The 22,828-nt window shown below is 44.3% G+C and overlaps 1 protein-coding gene and 1 pseudogene across 5 annotated transcripts in view; both read right to left on the bottom strand.

The window, feature by feature from the left end:
* Positions 1 to 22,828, bottom strand: part of PSD3 (pleckstrin and Sec7 domain containing 3) — a 274,398-nt gene that overhangs the window by 206,313 nt on the left and 45,257 nt on the right. The window lies entirely within an intron of this gene.
* Positions 530 to 1,212, bottom strand: LOC308514536 (motile sperm domain-containing protein 3-like; annotated as a pseudogene). The gene has a single exon. The product of its transcript is annotated as a motile sperm domain-containing protein 3-like (transcript).

Raw genomic sequence — 22,828 nt, 5'->3', positions numbered from 1 at the left:
TGACCATCAAGCCTTTTCATGACCTTTTATTTTTCATTTTTATCATACTAGGATTACCAGATTTTTCAAATAAAAATAATAGGACACCCACCTAGATCTGAATTTCAGATAAAAAAATAATTTTAGGATATTTCAAATATTTTATGGGCATTCTGAACACTAAAATATTATTCCTTGTTTATCTAGAAATTCAGATTTAACTGGACTCTATCTCCTGAAATGTTTGCTCTCCTCGGCTTTATTTGAAGAATTCCAATAATGGTGTTCTCTGACTGTAAATTGGTGGTGCTTTTCACAACCACGCTACCTCCCAGGTTTGTGTTTTGTTTTTTTGTGGGTTTTCTTTTTTCAGTTTAATTTTGCAAATTTATTTTATTCAACTTGGAAAATGAATACAAATCCCTGTGTGTGTTTTTTGTTTTTGTCAAGGGTGGAGGGGGTGGCAGGAAGAAGAAGGGAGTAGGAGTCGAGGCAAGGTATGAGCATCACAGTGGCTGTCTCAGGTCCACAGCCCTACCGGGGAGGGGACTCAGGTATGGAGAAAGACCATGGTAAGGAGGCCCAAGATGTAGGCCACCACCAACTTTTGTCCCAGGGAGACATGCAGGATTTGGGGCAACTGGCTACCCAGTTCATCCTAGAGTGGGAGCAGCAGGAAGGCCACCAAGACTATGCCGGTCAGCAAGAGCAGGAGGAAGGAGCTGATGGCCAGCTGTGGGTGGGATTTCTCAGGTAGGTATCTGGTCATGGGTGGTGCTGTCCAGGAAGGAGGCCCAGGAGGGACGTTAGGTCAGGCTGTCCCTGAAGTTCGGTAGGCTGGGGCCCTCAAAACCGAGGTGATGTCCTTGCACCCCAACACTCAGCCTCAGCTCCCTCCTCAGACAGCTCAATGCGGAAGTGGTCCTGGACATACAGTGGCTGGCACAGGGGGCCAGGTGGCGAATCACAATGTCAACGCAGGACTGAGGCTTCACATATCGTTCTGTGTCAAACACTGTGTACTCAGCAGGTACTGTGCATAGGACTCTCCCACGGGGCTACAGAGAGTCAGCAGCTGCGGGGTGCGCTCCGTTGTTCCGCCCTGAACACTAGATCCGGGGGAAAGATGAGGACCAGAACGACAGGTCCCGAGGAAGGAGGGGCACCCCGGGACCCCTGCCCCAGAGCCCTAGGACCCCCCAGGTCCTGGTCCTGGGGTGCCCTGCGGAGCATGCAGGCTCTAGGCAGTGGGCCATCTGAAGGCTGAGCTCGGGGGACAGGGCCTGGAATCTAGTGCCTCTGGTCACCACACCTGCCAATCAATTTGTGAGCAGAGGAGGCTGCACCTGCCCCCAGGCCCTTTGGGCACTTCCGCCACACCTCCAGGTTTGTTTTGACTTGCTTCTGTGATTACATTTTTACTCCTAGTACTTTCCTACGGTTTTATCAAGTCCGTCTCTCACTTGCCTAGGACCCACCAATTCTTCTCTGCATACAAAAGGAAGACCCTACCCTCTTTTCTCTGTATGCTCAGCCTTTCCCCCCAATCTGCATACTGTCACCACTGATGTGATCACATGCCTCCTCTTTTAGATTTATCACCGGACCACTGTCCTCACACTTGGGCCACACGGAAATATTACCTGTGTTTTTATACCCCTTTCACATGTTGTTCCCTTTGCCACTCTTGTTACCTCCACCCCCAAATTCTGGGCTACCCAAAATTCTGCAAATTCTTACTGATCCTATGCAAGTCCGGGTAAAATAACTACTTTTCTAGAATCATGCTCCAACTCCCCTCACTGCATTTTCAGAGAACAAGATTCTGGCATATACTTTTATTATAGCTCTGCCTTTTAAAAACCCATCTCTCATCTACCACTACCTTGAATTTCATTTTGTATCCACATCACAAGAGTAGATCAAAGTTATTCAATATCTGTCAAAAAATGCAAGAACTGGGCAATGATCTGTCTCCATGTCCTCTATGTTCTGCTATCAATGACATGCAGCACAAACTTCTAATTCATTATAATTAATCCTGGGGAACATTCTAGAGACCAACATCAGCAGAGGGCACTAGCTATATTATCTTATTTCCTATTTATTTTGAATTTAAATTTTGAAAAAAAATCTTTAAATTATTTAATTGTGGTATTAAAACTAGAATAAATAAACTAGGCTAAGGTGTCAACGTTTTTCCTCCTGCATTTATAAAATATTTCCTGGGATATACATACAAAACAACAACACACAGCCGCCTTGTTAAATTTTATACACAGGGTAGAACAAAAGTAGGTTTATAGTTGGGAATACACCCAACACAGTTTATTCTTGTACTATTATTTGTTAATTATTGTATTACTTTCCAGATGAACAGCTATAAACTTACATTGGCCCCACCCTGTATAAGCATGGCAAAGGCAATTCAGAGGAATCCCTAAGAGTGGAAAGAAATGACCTCACTTGCAAGTGGGATAAAAAGACCAGAGAGAGCAATATGACCCTGTTGTCATTCTTCAGGCAGAAGATACAGACACAGAGTCTGGGACCAACAGACTCGTGAAAGCTAGGTCAAATGCACAGCTTTTGTGGCCGGAATGAAAGTCAAGAAGAGGTCTAAGTAACATCATATGAAAGATACACTTAAAACCTTGAAGCATAAATTGTCACTAAGAAAGAAAATCTTATTGGCTATCATTATCTATGGTGTTCATTCCTTTGGCATTGCAGAGATGTACATAATCCAATGTTGAAGGAAACATCAATGAGAAATGATTCAGAACAACTACAACACCTTCAGTACTAGCATTCACCCGACAGCATCTAACATAAGTAACCATGTGCCAGCCACCAGACAAGTGTTTCCTAGGGATTGTCTCATTTGATCCTCAACCTTACGAAATGGTAGACCCATTTCACAGATGGGAGCTGAGGCACAGGGCTGGACATGGGCAATGGGACTCCAGTACTCAAGTCCTTTAAACCCTCTACTATATTCATTTTCCTATTGCTAGTCATTCTCTGGTATGATTCAACAAATACTAACAAATTCCCTAGCATGTGCCAAGCAATGCTTTAGGTGTTTGGAATACTTCGGTAAACAAAACAAAAGGACAAAAAAGACAAAACAAAAACACCCTTCTATTGAGGGGAGCTAAAAATAAACTACAGACATAATCAATGAGCATATAATATGCTTGAACAGGGGTGGGAACTTCTGGCCCAGAGGCCATATAAGGCCTGTGAAATCATTTGGTCTGGCCCTGCCAACGCATTAGAGGTGAGTTAATTAAATGTGTGACCAAATATAGCAGGGTAATTTTTAAGTTGATAATTTTATAAGGCCCATTAATGATGTTATAAATATCCAAATGGCTCTTGGCAAAAAAAGGTCCCCCACCCCTGTGCTAAGGTGACAATTACTATGGAAAAAAAAAAGAGCAAAGAAAGAAGAGATCAGAACTCCCAGTTTTGGGATGAGTGACTTTTTATATATAAAGTGGTCATGGGAGGTCTGAAGAAATTGAAAGGCACAGTTGCCATCAACTTAGATGGGGAAGGTCAAAGTTGGCACAAGTTTTGAGAGAAAGAAGTTACATTTAAACATGTTAACTTTGAGATGACTATTAGATATCCAAGTAGACAGCCTGATAGGAGGGTATGTGAACATTCCAGGCATGACATGTGCCAGGGCCCCACTCCAGGGAATTCCCACTCCGCTGGCCTGAAGTGTCCTCAGCACTTTTCTTTTTAAGGTCCAAGATGATTCTGAGATGATGTCAGGACTCGAGTCACCACTGCACGCCATGAGGAACCACTCTAGGCCTATCCTGGGGAAAAGGTAAGGAATCGGACTTGGATTTGGGGAAGATCACTTTTGCTTACAACATGGAGGAAAAAGAGCAAGGAGACAAAATTGAAGGCCAAGAAATCACCTAGGAAAGTTCTCAAACCAGACTGGTCAAGAGACAAGAAACTAAACTGAAAGTGAGTTCATGCAAATATATATAAAAAAAAAGCCTGCCCTGAAAGATATTTAGAAAGTAAAATGAAAGAACATAATGGGTGATTTGGGATGTGTGTTGAGTGGTGTTCACAGAGAGGGCAGAGGCTAACTCTGACTTAGAAGCTGGGCAGAATGTGATGCCCCACCCAAGATAATGAATACGAGAGGAAGAGAGAGGTGTATAACAGCGTGTGCGTCCATATGCAGAGGAACAGGAGACAGAAGGAGAAAAGGCCATGAGTTTGGTTCGAAGACATGAGAAGTTTAGGGTGTCCACAGGATGTCCAGGCAAGCTGTCTGGTAGCCACAGCAACCATCCCCTCCCTGTGGAAACTCAGTACAGGAATAGTCATCCCCCCACATTGGGGGTAGGATCCCCTGTGAGAGGCTGTGGTGTGCCATATGACCAAGAAATCCTGAATGTGCCAACAGAGAAATACCTGGTGCTGCATTCATCTGAACACGATTGCATTATAGTAGCATTAGGAGGTCTCCCGTCATTTATTAATGGGATTCTACTTGCAAGTGTTCAACTTGCCAATGAGTAACAATTATTAATTTAGAAGCTGCTAAAAGCAAGTTCCATCCAAGAGAACCGCTACGGTTCAAACACTGGTTCCATCAGCCACCACTTGTGAGACTGGTTAAGCTCATTCTTCTCTGTGAGCCTCAGTTTTCTAATCTATGAAATGGCGATAACAGACCAAGACCCATGCTATTGTGAAGTTTACGTGAGAAGTTTCATGTAAATGCTCAGTGTACTGTCAGCTCCCATCACCAGATCCATTTTCATCCCTAGTCCTACCCCTACATCATTAAGATTCAAATTGCCCCCTAGCCGGCTTGGCTCAGTGGAGAGAGCGTCAGCCTGCGGACTGAAAGGTCCCAGGTTCGATTCCGGCCAAGGGCACATGCCTGGGTTGCGGGCTCGTTCCCCAGTAGGGGGTGTGCAGGAGGCAGCCAATCAATGATTCTCTCTCATCATTGATGTTTCTCTCTCTCCTTCTCCCTTCCTCTCGGAAATCAATAAAGAAATATATTTTTAAAAAAGATTCAAATTGCTTGGTTATTTGCATGACTATGTGAGATAATGACATCTGACAGTATTTTATTTAATGGAAAGTGCTATTTATATTGTATACAAGTGTTAGTAAGCGCCCAGTAGAAATTAAAACTGACTTAAATTGCCCCAATGAACCCACTTTTGACACATACAGAATACATTTTCTCTAGAAGAGACTTCATCTTTCTTATATGTGATTTTAGAGCCTTTAAAGAAAACCATAAACAATACCTAATAGTCAAAATTCCTAATAGCTATTTCTCTGTTTAGCACAGAGGCCAAAATTCAATCGTTGCCAACGAAGAATTTTAAGAGGTGTCACACAGAGGTTCTGTCTCCTCAGCCTACCTTTTAAAGCACCTCCATTTTGCTCAGCCCTGCATTCATGATTCCAGAAGAGGGCACCAGCGTGCAGGCAGTGGCACAGAAATTGACCAAATGCACCAGTGAATAAAGTACAGATTGCCTTAGAAGCACAGATTTCCAGTAAATAAGCGAACTCTTCATTCCAGAGGTTCATACTCCTCTGGAGGCATGAGCCAACTGATGCAGCTTGTCATGTTTTTGCCTTTTGGGTTTGTTTTGGTTTTTGACACTAAATTGCAGCTTTTCTGGGCCAGCTCTCATATGAAAATGTAATATCTGCAATATTACCAAGTCTGCTTCAGTACGACCACATCATAAACATTTCAGATGACTCCTTTGCAAAGCAATTGTTACTGGATGTCCAGTTTAGGAATAAAGAGAAAAAATGACACAAAATCTTGTGCAGGTTCATGATCTGCACAGAAGCTTCTTCGTGGAAACTGGGATCCGTGAATCCCATTTCAGTGGGCAAGAAAGGGAGAATGAATCATTTGCATGGACTAACTTGTTTTCCTGAAATGCTCTAAAAATGTCAGTGGACATTCTGAGTTTATATCCTCCATGGAAACAGCCTCTGGCTATGTTACTTCCCTGCCTTGATGCGGCATTAAAAATCTCATATCACTCTCCACCCTAGCAAAAGGAAATAAAGCAAAGGGGCAACTTCATACTTTCTCCTTGTAAATTAAGGAGTGGACGGTCTGAAATTGACCATGTCCTTTAATGACGGTGACTGATACACTGCACACACTGCTGGAGACAGAGCAGTCTGGATTTAGACACTCCCATATCTTACCCAGAAAAACACTTGCTTATCCAGACCAAGATATCCCTTCCTGCTTCTCCAAATTCAAATGAACTAATTTATAGAAATTCATTTAAAGGGAGGTGTTAACATTATCAATAAAGAAATACATCACAAACTTAAACTTAGGAAGAATATTTACTATACCACAGAGTGAGATCAAGTCTATCCCTCCAAAGAAAATTTATAAAAAAGAAATGTCAAATTGTTACAAGTCAGAATTGCCTGGACTAGCTCCTCTGCTTTTTCTCTCTAAAATCCTTACCAATTAAAAAGAGAAAGACAAACAGCACAAGTAATACTCATATATACTTCGTATATAACAAGAAAACCAATGACAATGGCTGTTTATGTATAATGCTTAACTCACTATTCCCAGTGCATCCCTCTATAGAGGCCCATTCAGTAATACAATCATTAATAAAAGTCAATTCAAAAGCAATAAATTCCCAATCAGCATATGAAAACCCAATATATGCTTCATTATTAGTTGTTATAATTATCAAAACATTTTTCTGGTTTCTCTTTTTTCGTATGCAATTATCTGAAACTTAAAAATAATTAGTTTTCTATCACTGATTGGTTACATATTAAGGAAAAGTTCTAATTGAAAAATAATGGTTTTAAAGTGCCACATTCTGCCCCATCACACCCTAAGGGAAAAAAATGGTCAGTTTCAATTTTAAAAATATGAAGTACTGAACTACTTTCAACTGGATCTTAAACCATCTTCTAATTATTCATATTAATGGATGCTCCACACATTTTAAAACACAATAAATAATTTTATGGAGAAATTTCTCTATGGTCCACATTTTTGCTGGGTTGGATTAGTATTGGTATACCATATATTCACTGGCCGCCAGAAGCTGGGCAGCAAAAGCAGGAAGAAGGCGGGCACAGAAATTCATTAAGGATTGGCTGGTGAGGGAATGTACAAACGTGGACCAACCTAAAGAGCAATAGATACTCTACAAATTATACAACCACTTAACTCCTATCCTAGCATATAAATGCACTCAAAAGTGATGAATCAACCCAGTCAATCAGCTCTATAAAATTGTTATTTAAGCTTTATTCTTTATTTTTATTTCTGAAATGTATAAGTAATATCACTCTGGTCTTATAAAGCAGCAAGAAAAGGGGGGTGGGGAAGGAAGAAAGGGTAATGGAAAGAAAACACTAACCAAGCCAATAGCTAGAAAATCACCCAAGAAGCTAAAAAAAGAAAAACCTACCAATCTGGGACTTCCACTCGGAGGATACGCTCCTTCCTTCGGGGTCTGTAGAAAACAGATTCCACTTTGCTGCCATTCTTAAAATTCATTTTCCAATTTCTCCTTCAACTATAATCAAATCACCTAGATAATCTTACTTTCACAATCTGAATTCCTATCCTTGGAATTAGAGCTAATAAAACCTAAACATACTTTAAGTCAATTGCATTAGACCTATTAAAAGATCTTTACCCCACCACTTAAAATAAAAAGAAGAAAGTACAAGTCAAGTAGCTATAATAGCAAATGTGTGACTTCTCCCCTCCCCTCTATCAACCAGAGGTGTGAAAAGTCCTGTCCTCCTGGCTTTGTGGTCCTGCCCCATGGGATTCTAAAGTCCAAAATTTGCTGCGATGCCACCAGCTGCAAGTCCCCAATAGATGACGTTTCTGCACCTTATCACAGCGTTGTCACATGCTAGTCACTTCACAGCAACCAAAATACTTACAGAAATAACTCCCATTGATAACATTTAGAACTTGCCAAAGTTTGGGAAAGCTCATTATTATGAACTAGAGGCCTGATGCACGAAATTCATGCAAGGGTAGGCCTTCCTTCGCCCAGCTGCAGGCATCCGGCTTTCCTCTGGCTACCTGCACCCGGGCTTCCCTCCAGCTGCTGGCACCCAGGACCCAGGCTTCCCCCAGCTGCCTGCAGCCGGCCCCACCCCCTGCCTGCATCTGCCTTGGCCTGACGCTGCCTGTGTCCACCACCACCCCTCCCTTTCCCCCTTGATTGATCACCCCGCCAGCCAGTGGCCTGGACCTCCCTCTGTGAGGCGATCGTGGGGCAATGGCAGCCCCCCTCCCCCAACAATCGCATCACACCTGCATGGCTGGCCTGGCGCCAGTGTGTGTCATAGTGTGGTCATCCGGATGGTTGTTCTGCTGTTTGGTCAATTTGCATATTATGCTTTTATTATTATAGACTAGAGGCCCGGTGCACAAAAATTTGTGCACTCGGCGGGTGGGGGTTCCCCTCAGCCCGGGCTGTGCCCTCTCGCAGTCTGGGACCCCACGGAGGATGACCACCTGCTGGCTTAGGCCCACTGCCCGGGGGATCGGGCCTAAGCTGGCAATCAGACATACCTCTGGCAGCCCGGGAGCCCTTGGGGGATGTCCACTTGCCAGGAGGGAGCAAGCCTAAGCTGCAGTCGGACATCCTTAGCGCTGCTGAGGAGGCAGGAGAGGCTCCCACCACCACCACTGTACTGTCAGCCGTCAGCCTGGCTTGTGGCTGAGCAGAGCTCCCCCGTGGGAGCGCACTGTCCACCAGGGGGCAGCTCCTGCATTGAGCGTCTGCCCCCTGGTGGTCAGTGTGTGTCATAGTGACCAGTCATTCCCAGTCATTCTACTGTTAGGGACAGTTTGCATATTACCCTTTTATTATATAGGATGAGGACACCACTACCTGCTCTTTCCCCTTACAGTTACAGATAATGCTTTATACTAAATCTCTCTCTCTCTCTCTCTCTCTCTCTCTCTCTCTCTCTCTCTCTCTCACACACACACACACACACACACACTCACAAATGTCTCCTAATACTCGGGATAAGGCCTGAAAAGCACTCTAAACTTAATGGGAGAAAAAAGTGAGGCTCAGAAAGACTGACTTTCCCAAAGACACAAAGCTATATAGATACAAAGCTGGAATTGAACCACATCTGTCTTCAATCCTGGAGGACTTTGCATAATAAACAACCCATTGCACTAATAGAGAACTCAAAACTGAAAGGCAAAAATCACTAAGAAAAAAAAAAGTATGGGTTAGGAGACTCAAACAGACCTAGGCCTACAGAATACTGCCACATCTCCTAGCAGGGGGCTCACCTCACTGTTCCTAGCACACTGTTCTTAACACTGGGTGATCAAGTCTCCAGCTCACTTCCACTGCCTCTTTCCCTGTACACCACGCAGCCCCTTTGCTCAGGCTGTTGCTCCCTCGCCTCATGTGTCCTTCCTCCTTTCCAGCACATGGAAATCCACTCACTCCTCCAGGCTCATTTCAAACGCTTCTCCACAGCCTACCCAAACCCATGACTGACTAGACTTGCAGCCGCAGAGCACTTCTGTCGTGCCTCTAATGGGATATTTCTTTAGGTCTGTCTGGAAATGAAATAATGCATGTGAGATTAATGAAAAGATGCTCTAAAGTTTGAGAGAAATTTTTATCATAATTTTAAAACAAGTCTTTAAAAGACTAGCATCTCACAGAACCTGATGGACAAGAAGCACAACCATTTTTTCCCTCAAGAAAGCTCTGGAGACACCAAACCTTAGTACTTTTCTATTGAATGAATGAGCCCTCTGGACCCTCTGAACTCTAGATTCCACAAGTGGCAAAGGTAAAAAAGATGTGTTCAAGTTCTGCTTGGTCTCCTTGATTATAAACTCCAATGGATCGTATCTAAAACATCCATTTTGGGCCCTACTCAGTTTGGCTCAGTGGATAGAGCATCGGCCTATGGACTGAAGAGTCCCAGGTTCGTTTCTGGTCAAGGGCACATACTCAGGTTGCTGGCTCGATCCCCAGTAGTGGGTATGCAGGAGGCAGCCGATCAATGATTCTCTCTTATCATTGATGTTTCTATCTCTCTCCCTCTCCCTTCCTCTCTGAAATCAATAAAAATATTTTTTTAAATAAATAAATAAAACATCCATTTTGGGTGAATCTAGCCTTACAGCTCCTGGGCATTTCTTTTAGCTATTTCCCAGGAGGTCAGAGACCATGCATACTACAACTCATTGAAAAAAATAACAATAAAAATGACCTTCTGTGATCAATACCAGAGAAATAGATATTTAATAAGCATCAAAATACCTTTGGCCATTATAGCATCAACTAATTTGGTGGGTTTTGAGCCAGCTTCAAAAAGAAATCAGTTCTCAACCATAGTTGAGAAAGGAAATAAAAGACTACAGCATAACCCAAACTGTACCCTTGCAGAAGTCGTAGTTGTCTTTGGAGGTAACTCCAACTTATTACAAGCCTGCAGATACATTTCCTGTTTCATGGTTCCTTACAGACTAGATTCATTCAATCTGAGCCATCCCTGAAGCCAGAGCATGATATACTGGCGGAGAGCTAGTACCATGTGCATGTATGGAAAACACCTGCAGAAGCCACATACTGGGGAGGCAGCTACTGCAGGTGACAGCACTGTAATGGGCAGAGAACACTGGACTGAGGGAGAAGGAAAACAACTCACTGGTTAAAAGCAAGGACTTGAGACCCAGACCTTGGTTCACATCCTGGCTCTGACATGTGCTAGCTGTGTGAAGTTGGGCAACTTATTTTTCTGTGCCTCAGTTTCCTCATTTGTAAAACAGGTAAAATTATTAGCTATAGCAAGTATATACAATAGTGCAACTATTACCAATAGTCTGGCCCTGAAGCTAAAATGCTGCATGACCTCGGGAAAGTCACTTAACATCTCAGCTCCCGATCTGTAGAGTGAAAGGGTTCAATCCAACCCTTATGCAGCTCCCGAATTGATCTGCACATACACACAGCACCACCCCAACCCAATCTGCCGAAGCCAGCAGACTAACTTGCTTAATTTTGTCAGTCATGTAGTAATTTCACATAAAATCAGCTCAATCACTGAGTGTCTGTTTCAACATGACATCAAACAGCAGGTCTGTCAGGAAGACACTGAACAAATAAATGAGATATAGAAAATAATAACCAAGGAAGTATCTGGCCTTCCCACTTATATTCAGTTCTGAGTTCTCCGTTTATAATAGGATTAATATGATAATATAACAATAGAAGTATAGGGAGATAAGTTGACTCTAAGTTGAGGAACACTAAAACTACCTGATAATTTTTTTTTTACTGCTGGAAATATTTTCATAAACTGTCACCATCCAGGGTCGCAAAAGCAAATCTTCCTTTCTTTGGCCAATGAAAGAGCAACAAATACTACTTTTTCGTACACACTCCTGTCTTTTTGCTCCCACTGCCTTCTTCACTCTAGCTTTAAACGTGGTGTTTATTGTAGGAGGTGTTCCTGAACTGTAGGAGCCAGCCTGCCATTTTAGATGCTGTAAAAGCCCAGTGGCTGCACTACTGAAACCGCAAAGAGCAAAGAAATTAAAGGGGGCAAAGCATAAAGAATAGGGTTATATTTTCCTTCTGCACCAGGGTACAGAGTTCATCCATGTAGAAAATGACCTTTCAGATCCCTCAAGACTCTTGGCTCAACTCCAGTAGCAGAAGGAAGGCCTGGCCTTCAGTCTATAAAGGTTCAGATCCAGGTAAAAGTAAATGTTTCTGGAACAGGCACACATGTCCCTGCCCTTTCAAGTACGCAGCTTCCCTCTTGGAGCTACTATTTATTTTTGCTAATTAAGGCATCTCCCTGCAGTCCCTCCCTCACGCCCACTGATAAACATGCCTAACTCTCCCCCATTCCCCTTTTAGTCATCAATTTAGGAAACCTTTACTGAGTGACTATGTATGTGTCAGACACAAAGGTCAATAAGGTACATATACTCTCTGACAGTGTGCAGTTTGAGTTTACAGATGAATAACTATAACCATTTTTAAAAGTCAATTTTAAAAAGCAATTATCAGAATATTAAAGAAAATACAGGGCACATTAGAAGTATATGTGGTAGGACATACACCTCGTTTATGGAAATCAATCTTCCTAGAGAAAGAGGCACTGAATTTGACTCTGAGGACTAGAATGCTGAGAATGGGAGATAAGAACAGGCAAGAGAACAACACATTTAAGAAAGCAGAAGTTCACCGTGGCTGAAGTTTAGGGATGGAGGTGGGACGTGTGCAAAACACAGAGCAGGCAAAAGATGCAGTGGCTACATTATTGAAGCCCCTACTTACATTGCCTTGAAAACACTTCCTACTCCATTTGCTTAAGGTCCATTTCTCGATTTTCCATAACAGTAGACCACTATCAATTACCAGAAAATCACAAGACTAAATCTGTGACATGCTACATTAGCAAGTACAGTATGTTCATGGAACAGATCACATGTGCATTTTTTCAGGAACTTCTAAAGGCGATGATTTGACCAGAAGAAGTACAACAAGTGAAATGTTCAGGTTCCAAGACAAGCCTGAAATGACACATTCAGCCAGTGGAGAAAATCTTTTCAGTCAAGAATGGCTTTCTACTAGTTTTGTTTACCTATATGTTCCCAAAGCATTTTGACTATCCGAACAGAATAATTATCCCTAACAAAATACATCAGTATAAGATATGCCCTATATTCCATTACAATTATATTCATCCTAAAAGATCTACCACAATAAAATGAGAATAAGAAATAAAGAGATAGAGGAAACTAGAAATAATTACTTACAGATGTTGTGACTGCCTACATGTAAAGCCCAAAAGTATGAAGTTAAAAAAGCTATTAGAACTAGTAAGGCAGCCAGTTACAAAATAAAAATATAAAAACAACAGCTTTAGTAAACCGTGAAGGACACTTAGAAAATATAATTGTGGAAAAATTCTACTTATAATCATATAAAATTTATAAAGTAGATAGGAGTAAACTTTTAAAAAGTATAGAACTAAAATTTAAAAAGCTACAAAATTTTGCTGTTAAGAAATTAGTACTAAATAAACACTATGCTTCTGGAATGAATATGGCAAATACATTATTTCTCTCTCAAATTCCCCTAAAATTTGTCATAATTCAAGGGGCACATAAAAATAAAGCCATAAAGAACTAGAAGAAAACACAGCTGAGTGTAAAATTTCCTCACAGAGAAGCTATTTCTAAATTTTATACTAGCAGAAATCATGGTTTAATTAACAGATTTGGTTACATGGTAAAAACATCGAGCAAAATTAAAATGATATGAGACAAAAGACAACACTAGCCTTCATATGCAAGGGCCTTCTGTGTACCCACACAAGAAAGATGAATACACCAAAGTAAAAAATAGGCAGAAGACACTGTCCTGAACATTTAGTCACTGTGTCTCTCCTAGAGAGGCTGCTCCATCCTCAGTCCCCATCCTGACCTCAGCCAGTAGTGACCACCTGATGAAGCCAATTGATTGCTCACTCCTAGACATCTGTCACACAGACACTCATGGCACTTAGATGATGATGGTACCTAAACTGAAAGGTCATAATTAAAATAGGGCCAAAGGAAGTGACATCGCAAGCCAAATACAGGTGGAATAAAGAGTTATGGGAGAGCAGAGACCTCCTGAAAAGGAAGAAAAGGGAAATCCCGTTTGCCAAAAAAAAAAAAAAAAAAAAAAGCAGGAGAGCAAAGATGATGGAGGGAAGCAGACCCTCCAGCTATTGTCTCTGGGAGATCTCGCTGCATTCTGCATTCTGTTGTTGGATATAAACCAGAGTGCCTGTGATATCCATCCAATAAAACCAGTTCATGTCATTTTCAGTCCACTGCAACTGGAGCCCCAGGCCAAAACAAACACGAGCAAGCAAGTCACAAAGGATAAAAAGATCAGAATTAAATGTGAAAAAAAAATGCTCATATATATATATAAGTTATCAAAGAAGTACAAGTTAAGGCACTCAGAGGGCATTTTCAGCCATCAAATGTGCAATATAAAAAGGCAATGAGGCCCTAGCTGGTTTTGCTCAGTGGGCAGAGCATCGGCGTGCGGATTGAATGGTCCCAGGTTCAATTCCTGTCAAGGGCACATGCCCGGGTTGCAGGGTCAATCCCCAGTGTAGGGCATGCAGGAGGCACCGATCAATGATTCTCTCTCATCATTGATGTTTCTATCTCTCTTTCCCTCTCCCTTCCTCTCTCAAATCAATAAAAATATATATATATTTTTTTAAAGGCACTGAGATAAGCCCTGGCCTGTGTGGCTCAGTTGGTTGGGCATCGTCCCATGCATCGAAAGGTCACTGGTTGGATTCCTGGCTGGGGCACATGACCAGGTTTTGGGTTTGGTCTCTAGTCAAGAGGTGTAGGGAGGCAACCAATTGATGTTTCTTTCTCACATTGATGCTTCTCTCTCTCTCTCTCAAATCAATGCAAACATTTTTAAAGGCACTGAGATAATACTGAGGTATGGGAAGAGATACAGGTACTCATATTGGAGAGGAGAGTAAACTGATAAATTTCCTAGCTTCAATGAGTCTGAAAAATGTGTATATCCTAATTGCCAGCAATTATACTTGTAAGCATTTAAGAAAATCATAAATATACAAAAGAAAATTACTAAAGAACACTTACTGCAGTGCTATCTATATATATAAAGAGGTAATATGCTAATTGGTCCTAAAGGTGTCTCAATCATGACCGGTCAACTGGATGCATGCACACAAGAGCTGGTGGGCGGGGACAGGGGCGGGGACATGCGCCACCGGGACATGAGGCTGCCACAGGGGGTGGCCCCCCCGGCGGAGGCACTTGAAGGCCCATGGCACTGCCCAGCCCGGAGGGGGGCATCAGGACGGGCCACGGAGCCCCCTCCCCCGGGGAAGCACACAGGCCTGCGGTGTCACCTGGCCCGAAGGGGGGGGCGTCAGAACGGGCTGTGGCGGCCGCCCCCCCGCCCCCCCCCGCAGCGGAAGCGCGCACAGGCCCGCGGTGCCACCCGGCCCAGAGAGGGGCATCAGGATGGGCACAGGGACTTGGCAGAGAGCTCTCAGTACTCCTGCACCAGGGTCTGAAGGCGTGGAGAGGAGGGGAGAGCACATAGGCAGTTAGAGGGTTTAGGCCAGGAGGGGAGAGCAGACAGGCAGTTAGGGGGATCAAGCTAGGAGGGGAGTACAGATAGGCAGTTAGGGGGGTCAGACAAGGAGGGGAGAGCAGTTAGGGGGATCAGGCCGGCAGGGGAGCAGTTAGGGGCATCAGGCCGGCAGGGGAGCAGTTAGGGGCATCAGGCCAGCAGGGGAGCAGTTAGGGGCATCAGGCAGGCAGGCAGATGAGTGCTTAGGAGCCAGTGGTTCTGGATTGTGAGAGGGATCCCAGATTGGAGAGGGTGCAGGCCAGGCTGAGGGGACCTCCACCCCCTCCCCCATGCACGAATTTCATTCACTGGGCCACTAGTTTATTTATAAGAACATAAAAGGAAAACTCAACAATTACTTAAATCAGTGTTTGTCAAACATCATTCATCTATCACTTTCATGACTTCTACATACCTCTTTATCACATGTACTGATTTCCTCAATATTATTCTTTAAATCATCTCCTGCCTTTAATTAAACTACTTTCCCAGTGAGTTTTTACTGAGTGCCTACTGAGTGCCAGAAACTGTGCTAGGTGCTGGAGATTTAACAATGACTAAGACAGACAGAAATCCCTGCCCAATGGGGCTTACAGTTTAGTGGGGAGACAGATAATAAGTAAAATACACAGCACTTTAGTGACATGGTTAGGGAGCAAAAATAAAGCAGGCAACGGGAATATGAAGCTTTAGGGGGAAAGGAGTGAGAAGGCTAGAGAAGGTAGCCAGGTAAATGCTCACTAGACAGGAGCCTTTAAAGAGATGAAGGGGGGGAGCTGGCCATGGGGCTGTATGGAGATAAGCTTCCAGGAACATGAAAGAGCAAGGGCAAGAGCAGAAGCTGGCCAGGTGTGTTCAAAGAAAGGCAGAAACCAATGAATCTAACGCAAAGTGAGCAAGAAGAGTGGGAGGAGATGAGGTCATAGAGGGATGGCGTGTAGATGGGGCAGATCGTGCAGGGACTTGCAGGTTATGGTAAGGACTCTGGCTTTTGCTCTGAGAAGAAAAGTGAGCACAGATTGAGAAAAGACTAAAGTGGGACACTAGGTACAAGGATCCTATCTAATCAAAGAGAAACATGGTAATTAGCGTACGACCACTACCCTTCCCATTGGCTAATCAGGGCGATATGCATATTAACTGCCAGCCAAGATGGCGGCCGGCAGCCAGGCAGCTTAAAGCGAACATGAGGCTTGCTTGCTTCAGTGACGGAGGACTCCAACGTTCCCCGCCTGCAGCTGCCGGCCTCTGAGCTGCAAACAAAACCCCAGAAACCTGCTTTAGTCACCGGACTTCAGCCAGCAGGATCACAACATTGTTTCAAATACAGAAGGTAAACAAAGGCCAGAAACCTGCTTTCAGCAGCAGAGGCCTAAGAGCTGGAGCCTCAGAGCTAAAGCTGGCCCAGAATAAAAAAGAAAAGAAAAAAGGAGCAGTTGGGAGCTTCAGTCACCCGCCAGCCTGAAAACAGCTATCATCCCCTCATCCAGGCTGGCAGGAACCCCAGTGGGGACCCCCTGGTCCCCCCTGATCCAGGACACCCTTCAGGGCAAACCAGCCGGCCCCCACCCGTGCACCAGGGCTCTATCCTATATAGTAAAAGGGTAATATGCCTCCCAGCACCGGGATCAACGTGACAGGGGGCAGCGCCCAAACCCCCTGATTGCCCTGCGGCTCTGTGTGTGACGGGGAGGGGGGGGGGGCACAACCTCCCTATCCGCCCTGCTCTGCTCCTGACAGGGGAAGGCGCCCAAACCCCCTGATCAACCCTGCTCTGTGCCTGATAGGGGGGAGCTCCCCAACCCCGATTGCCCTGCGGCTCTGTGTGTGACAGGCTGTGGTGCCCAACCCCCTGATTGGCCCTGCTCTGTGTGTGACAGGGTGCGGAGCCCCAACACCCGCCCCCCCCTCCACGGGCCCTGCTCTGTGTGTGACGGGGTAGAGCCATAACCTCCCCATCGGCCCTGCCCTGAGTGTGACAGGGGGCAGTACCCCAACTCCCCTATCGGTCCTACTCTGTGCGTGACGGGGGGGGGGAGCTCCCCAACCCCCTGATCGGCCCTGCTCTGTGCGTGACAGGGTATGGAGCCCCAACCCCCCTGATGGGCCCTGCTCTGTGTGTGACAGGGGGTGGCGCCGCAACCTCCCCATCGACCCTGCCTTGAGTGTGACGGGGCGGTGCCCCAACCCCCCAATCAGCCCTACCCTGAGCGTGACTGAGGGTGGCATCGCACGCAACCTCCCGATCCGCCCTGCTCTGTGCATGACAGGGGCAGCGCCCCAACTCCCCAATCAGCCCTGCTCTGAGCCCGACCAGGGGCTGCACCTAGGGATTGGGCCTGCCCTCTGCCACCCAGGAGCAGGCCTAAGCCAGCAGGTCGTTATCTCCCAAGGGGTCCCAGACTGCGAGAGGGCACAGGCCGGGCTGAGGGACCCCCCACCCCCCTTCCCCGAGTGCACAAATTTTTGTGCACCGGGCCTCTAGTATTATAATAAACGATGGTGACTTCGATCATTTGGACCGTGGTGGCATCAGGAGTGATGAAAGGGTTGAAATACAAATATGTTTTGAAGGAAGAGCTGACCAGATTCTTGATGTGCTGGACAGTGAAGACCTAGTGAAGTCATATAATGAGTCATATAATGAGTGAGGTGCTGAAGAGGTCCTGAGGACCCATAGCATCTGAAGGTGTTCCAGAGCAATGGTAGCCATGAAGTCATAGGTTTAATGCACTAGTTATTATTTTATAATACACACTAGAGTATATAGCTATTAACTAAACATGCTTAGTCGTGTATTTCCTACAATTATCTCATATACCACCAATTATTTCCTATATCTGCAACAGACTTTGGGAAGCATTCATTTAAATACATCCTGAGTATGTGCACACTCAAACACATACACAAATGTTGGCAATACATATACCAAAATGGCAGCAGTACTAATTTTTTGGAGGTAGAATAACAGTAGATAATTTTCTTTGTGTTTCTCAAATTGTCATCAATGAATACATACTTTACTTTTTAACATACATGCAAGTCTTGCTCAAATCAAGTTCTCTGTTTCTGGTTTCATATTATGAAAAGGCTTTTAACTACACATTCAGAAGAAGAGAAGAAAACTAAGATAGAGAACTACCAGCAGGGGTGGGAAATGCGCTAACTAAAAAAAGCAACTAAAAGAAGAATCCCAGATAACAGTGACACCAATGGGATATACGTATAATCCTAGAAACTCAGCGGATGGCATACCACAGAGAAAAAAGATCAAGATCCAGAAAGTAGAAAACAGAGACAAATGTGAGACAGTCTTGAACCAGTCACGGGAAGCTCTCGGGCACTCACTGGACCAGGGGCCAGCAATCCACTGAGACTTCACTGCTTTGTGGTGAACATACCTTCTTGCCACGTGCAAATATCATTACACTGTATTTTAATAAATGCTCAAATGCTTCCCTGTCAATGTCACCTGAATCATTATCCAGGTAAAATACACATTAGTATGCATACAGGGAGTAAGAGGCAGTTCAATAAACACCAGGGTGGGCCCTGGGGAAATGGACTGTGTCCCCTGTCTGCCCTAATGGTGTAGTTTTCATAGGAAACTAGGATTAAATGGAAGGTTTTTAGGTCAAATCACTTAGGTTATCAGGATGTCACTGTTCCTGATGCTTCATTACTAACTGACAAAGACCTCAGTGTGCAGAGTAAATGAGAGGAGAGACTAAATTCTAAAAGCGCTCTGGTCAGCTCTGAGGTTTTCCAGTAATTGTCTACCTTGCTCAAGGACTAGGATGACTCTTTTAACTTCGATTAGACCAACAACTTTTTATCTTCAAGAAATCATGCTGTATATCAGGCGGACAGCTACTGGGTCAGGAGCGTCACTCTGGGAGTGAAATGATAGTGGACTGTACTAAAAGTCTACTGTATAGACCCAGCTCTCCCAGCTCTCTAATAAAGAGCATAATTATGAACGGTTTGAAGTTGTCTCATTTCTCAAATGAATCATATGGCTTACCTACTTAGTCATGTAATGCCATCTGACAAAGCTCACACCTGAGTTCATCCTGCAGCCCTGACCAGGGCTTTTAGCTCCTAAAACAATCTACTGCCAGTAATACTCGATTTTGCATTTTGATTTCATGTCGGGCTAAGGTTTCGTAATATGACCAAGACACATTAAGTATAAAAAAGTACTGAAAGGTCAGTACAGTCTTACCACTGGACAAGTGACAGAACGTGGGTTTCCTGGAAAGGAAACAGTCTGACCCTCCCTTCCTCATCTCTTCTGCTCTCCAAAAGCACTTTACTTGTCAGTGGGTAATTATTCATTAAATGTGTCCTGTTCTCTTTAAAAAAAAAAAAAAAGTAAATGGCGCTGAAGAAACTTTAAGTACGTGCAAGCCAAAATCCAATGTTTTTGAAATAATAATGTTCAATAAAACAGATGCAAGCTATTTCCGTGGCTGACAACCTATTTCAGTTAACTGCGCTTCAAAAATGTTTTGTGAACTATGCCTTGTTTATTTCTCAGTAATCTCAATGGGTCTCTGAATACTCTAAATGAATGATCTGAAGGAAATGGGCTTATCATACAAATAGAAGTGGCAGACAGCTCAAAACCAATGTTAAACAAACAGAAGGGAGAGGTCCTTGAAAAGGAACTAAATCTCAACACACCACTTCCTGCGCAGCTTTCTCACAAATAGTCAGGCTGCTGCTGCTCATTTTAACCAGAAGGAAGAACCACAAAAGTGTGCCAGTGTAAAAAAAAGAAAAAGTGTGCCAGTGTTCTAACGTGAGGGCAGATCACTTAAAGCGTTCTGGTTAGTTCATCCGTTTCTGACATCCTTTTATCAGAGCACAGACAGAAAAGGAACCACTAGTCTAAACACATTTTCTCCACTGAACTTTTAGACACAAATCTAACTGTACTTTTCAAGCAAAATATTTTCTTAAGCATGAGAGAGGAAAAAGACCACAAACACGAGAGCAGAGCTTTCCTTTGAAAAGATCCCTTGTCAAGAGGCAAACTTCCCTGGCTGCTCTAGCAACACGCCCTCCACCAAAGCGCACCTTGGGTTTGCTTTTCCTCACACAAGCCCTGGTCCTTAAGGTGGGGCCTCCGTTTGCCACAGCAAATCGCAGTGGCCAAGCGAGGCGGAGGCCTATTTTGAGGAGGAACCAGGATTACTCACCCAGAGAAGAACAAGTTTCCTAGGAAGGGTTTGCAGCTCCAAGCCTTCTAGGACACACCACTCACCACAGGTATCATCCCTGTGCGTCAACGCAACACTGAGCTCAAAGTAGCAACGGAGTTAGCCTCCAAGCGTCTTAGCACACAAAGCCAGGCTTGAGCTTGGCTGTGGCTCGCCCAGGACAGTGATGACACAACTAGCTCCACACAGTATCTCCCTGCCTCCCACACAGCCGGTGGCAGTGGACTGACAGATGTGGCAGCTACCTAGCAATACTTTGTGGTTATCGCACCCACATTATTCACAGAGACAGACAAAGCAGTGCCATCCTTCCATAAAACTTTTCTCTCTCCGCCCACCTCCTGCTAAACTCCAAGGTATTACATGGAGGAACAAAATACTGGCTTGTGCTTAGTAGAAAGTAGTCAGCCCAGGGGCCATTAAGGATCCCTCTGTCCTCAGAGTTAAACAAAATAACTCTGCAATATTTCAAAGAAATGGAAATTCCTTCTGCTTGAGACTGTCCCACCACATCATGCTACAACAGCTAAGCCCTGTGCCCCCTGAGTAATAGGCAAGGGGTTGGGGGAGAGGGGGTTTTGGAGGAGAGACCTAAGCCAGAATGTCTCAAAACACTTGTGACAAACATGCAGGCCTTCCAGAAATGGCCTGGCGTTGGCATTTGCTAAGCTAAGTGAGCTAAATGGTTGGCCCAGGCTGAGGTAAGCATTTCAGTGGGACCCATAAAGGACTCCACTTCACTTCTCTCCACTGCGATTTACAGTATTCAGACAAAAATGAGGGTTAATATACATTAAGCACTTTCAGTGTTCCAGGCACTGTTCTGAGACTTTTACGGACATTAGCACATTTAATCTTCATACAGTATGTCCACTTGACAGATGGGAAAATTGAGGCATGAGGAAGCAGTATGGCAGAGCTGGGATGTGCCCCTAGGAAGCCTTCAGACACCACACTGTGAATGCTGCTTATCCACCTCCCTGGGAGAGGTCTGTGGTGCCGTGTGGGGTGGCAGATCACAGATAGTGGGCAGACGTGGCAAAGACATTCTGGAACAGCAGGATGTCTAAGAAAGTCAAGAGAGTTGAATTATTTTTTTAATATATTTTATTGATTTTTTACAGGGAGAGAGGGATAGAGAGTTAGAAACATCGATGAGAGAGAAACATCGATCAGCTGCTTCCTGCACACCTCCTACTGGGGATGTGCCCGCAACCAAGGTACATGCCCTTGACCAGAATCGAACCTGGGACCTTTCAGTCCGCAGGCCGACGCTCTATCCACTGAGCCAAACCAGTTAGGGTGAGAGTTGAATTATTGTTTCAATTTCATCAACTGTAAGACTTGAAACAAGTTACACCTCACTTCCTTGGCCTCAGTATGTTTATTTATCTGCATAACTCGTGTACCTGTGTGTGTAGGGGGACAAGGTGAATTCTCTTCTAAAATTCTATAACACTGTCCTATGCTTGTTTAAGTTATTAAAATACTCTTTGCTATTTTAACAGTACTAAAACAAAAACCTAAGTAGGGAATAGAAAGCAAAAGAAGTCTCCTGATTTCTGTTGGATAAAAATCAAGTTTACAACCTAAACTGCCTGGTGAACCCGACCAGCAGTGACAACTCATGCCGAAGGCAGTTCAGTGGTATCCACACTAACTGGATGGCTCAGTGGACTGTCCCACGGTTTGCTAATGTGTGTACCTGTGTCTAGGTATGCTCGTGTGCAGCACGGAAAAAGAGAGAGAAATATGTCATGTATCCTTAGTGAGGACAACTCACTGAAGCAGCGCCATGGGGGCGTCAGGGGTGCCCAGAGTAGAGCTCAGTATCGCTCCACTCGGGCTTCTGACAAAGCAACTCCACTTCCAACCATCTGACAAAAGCGAGTTCTTCGTAATACTTTATTTTTAAAATGTTGGTCTATTTAAACACACACATACACATACACACACACACACACACACACACACGCGCGCGTTTTAAAACCCACTAGCACAGAGGAATCGCACTTACTTTCCTGCAGAGAAAGGGCTCCCCGGATCCCATGTGGAAATGGCGAGAGGAAGTACAAGCATTGTTCGAAGAGGAAGGGTGCTGGTGTGTGGGTGGGCTTTTCTGGGTTGCACCCAGCCAGCTGGTATTAACCAGTCATCCTGGGTGACTCAACTATGGTGAAGACAGCAAAAATTATTTGAGGTTTTCAAGAAACTCTTGTCTGTTGCTAACAGGACTGAACCACTCTCAGGAAGTCTCCGAAGGAGCATGTTAGGAAGCGGCTTCTATACTGACCCACACCACCGAGAGACACACCCCATCTGCCTCAGGATGTGAGGATAACAGAATGAATTTAAAAGCATAAACTAATAAAGGGTATCTGGTCTCTCCCTTTGTTCAATGAGAAC

The sequence above is a fragment of the Myotis nattereri genome (assembly GCF_964212035.1).
Source record: "Myotis nattereri genome assembly, chromosome: 2".
In the NCBI taxonomy this organism is placed as follows: domain Eukaryota; kingdom Metazoa; phylum Chordata; class Mammalia; order Chiroptera; family Vespertilionidae; genus Myotis; species Myotis nattereri.
Note: the sequence above shows the minus strand (reverse complement) of the source record. Positions and strands in the feature narration are given on the sequence as shown.